The 2,230-nt window shown below is 46.2% G+C and overlaps 1 pseudogene; it reads right to left on the reverse strand.

Moving 5' to 3' along the window:
* LOC148699570 (uncharacterized) overlaps positions 1-727 on the reverse strand; it is a 2,612-nt pseudogene extending 1,885 nt beyond the window's left edge.
* Between the last annotated feature and the right edge of the window lie 1,503 nt (positions 728-2,230).

Raw genomic sequence — 2,230 nt, forward strand, 5'->3', positions numbered from 1 at the left:
CTCCTACGAGTCGTCTGGCGGAAAACAGTTTCTGAGTGGAGTAAAAGAACTTGGGATCGTCGATCTCTTCCTTAAAGATTGAGATGAATCGATGTCGGTCGATGGTGTGAAAACACTTCCTGATGTCGAATTCCAAAAACCAGCAAGAGGTTCCCCACTCTTCTTTGATCCGTCTTAGGGCCGAGTGGCAGCCTCGACCCGAGCGGAAGTGCGATGTGTCTGGAAACTCGGGATCGTAAATGGATTCGGGTACCATTCTTATCGCCTCTTCCATGATCTTTTCTATGGGTAGAACTACTGTGAGCGGTCTAAACTTCGACCCTTCTTTCTTTCTTCATTTTCAAAAAGGGGAGCAAAGCCTGTTTTTTGCTCCCTCTATTGATGGATCAGGGGCCCTCCTGCCGGCCTGAACGAAACGCTCTTTCAGGAAGTAGTCCCATCACCCTCGGGCCCGGCGCCAACCAAGAGGAGGCGGGGCTCTCTCCAACCATTCCGAAGAGCCGAGATCTTGTAAAGGAAAAATGAGCTAGCTCAGCTGGTTTGGACCTGCGTGAATCAGTTCAGTGAAGTAAGATTAAGTTAAGGCTTTTCCAAGCCTTGCCGATAGGCGGCTCATGGCTCGCTCAGTTCGCTCGCGGAGTTCTTTAGATCAGTAGATCTGGATAGAGTCTCGCTCATAAAGGAAGAGTAGCGCGCTAGCGCGGCTCGCTTCGCTTTTCGACGCTCCGCTCGAAGCTGTCGAAGTCTGCTGAAAAACGGAAGAGCGTGCTAACGCACTACGGCTTTTCAGCCTCCGTTTGCTGGTTCCGAACTATCACTGATCCCAGAGATCAGCCTTCAAACCTTTTTCTTTTAATCTCTGGAATGCTTTCTTGGGGAGAAAGCTGGTTGGGGAACTGCTAAACGACCTAAAAGAGGAGACTGACTCTGACCTTTCAAAGTCCTATCTCATCTGGTTGATAGTTGAAGGTACATGTGATGGTACGACATAAACGAGGTCGAGCATATCTTTAATGATCTCAAACTAAAGCATACCTAAAGCTATTGGTATGAGCGTGCCCTGGATGTGAGATTTGAGCCAGAAGAAGATGAGGATCTATCACCAGATGAGGAAATGGAAACAACTAAGTATTAGTTAGGTTTAGGTTGCGGAAATGGTAACAGCGGCTTAAGCCATTAATTGGTAAGGTTATAGAATAAGAAAAAGGAATGGGATGGGGCATTCATCGTACAGTAAGCACCGATACTAAAAAATGAGTTAGTATCAAGAGACTAGGCTTTTCATTAAAGTAGAAGGAGACAAACAGAGGTACTCTTGCCGGTGGAAGAAATTCCATCATCGTAAGGGAAGGCCTCGGTCAATCAACTCACTGCCGTTGACCAGGGGAGGGGGGAACAATCTGACGAGTGAGATCGTAACACGTGAACAACAAAGAAGATACGCCATTACAACTCCCAAGGTATAACAGTCGACTATCCTATCAGGATTTTACAACCTGAATACCAAGGGAAGGGGGGAATACACCACTATTAGGAGAGAGAAAAATTAGTAAATGCCGACGCCATCTTTGACTTTTTGGATGGTGGGCGGCGCCATAAACTCGATAACCAGCACCGCGGAGTCAATAAATGAAACTCAATAGAATCCTAAAAAAATCTTATTCGAGCACACACGGGACCCACAGCAATAGAATTCACACAAGCGGCAATCATCCGAGCAGAGAATGGAGAAGGGAAATATACGGAGTTCCCTGACGAATGAGAAACCGTTTGGCAAACTCCTTGCAAAACGATCGTGATATGAGAGATTTATCTTTTGATATGACAACCTGAAGGAAGCTCAGCCATGATGGCCTGATACTGTAATGCTACTTTCTCATCGGCGATGACCTTGTCATCGCCCCAAATTGCATATGCTTTAAACCGAACGTCCGGCATACACCGCCGCCATCCATCCACACGATAAGATGATGGGTCAATGCGAATGAAGTCTCAGAGCCAAGAAAACAAAGAGGTTTACCAGTGTTGAAACAAACTTTAGGACCTAAACGGTCAGCAGTTGCGCGTTTAAATGGTAAATGAAAACGCACCCATCTCAACAAATAGGTCATCTATGCAGAACACCAACCAAAGAGCTGCCCGAGGATTTTAGAAGTCATACCCATTAAGAAATAAGGTCCGTTGCTGATTTCAAAGAAAAGGAAAAGAAAACGGATCGCCCGGCTACCCT

Source organism: Phoenix dactylifera, chromosome 17 (genome assembly GCF_051530095.1).
Source record: "Phoenix dactylifera cultivar Ajwa chromosome 17, Ajwa_hap1_PhDact_Kaust_v1.1, whole genome shotgun sequence".
In the NCBI taxonomy this organism is placed as follows: Eukaryota; Viridiplantae; Streptophyta; class Magnoliopsida; order Arecales; family Arecaceae; genus Phoenix; species Phoenix dactylifera.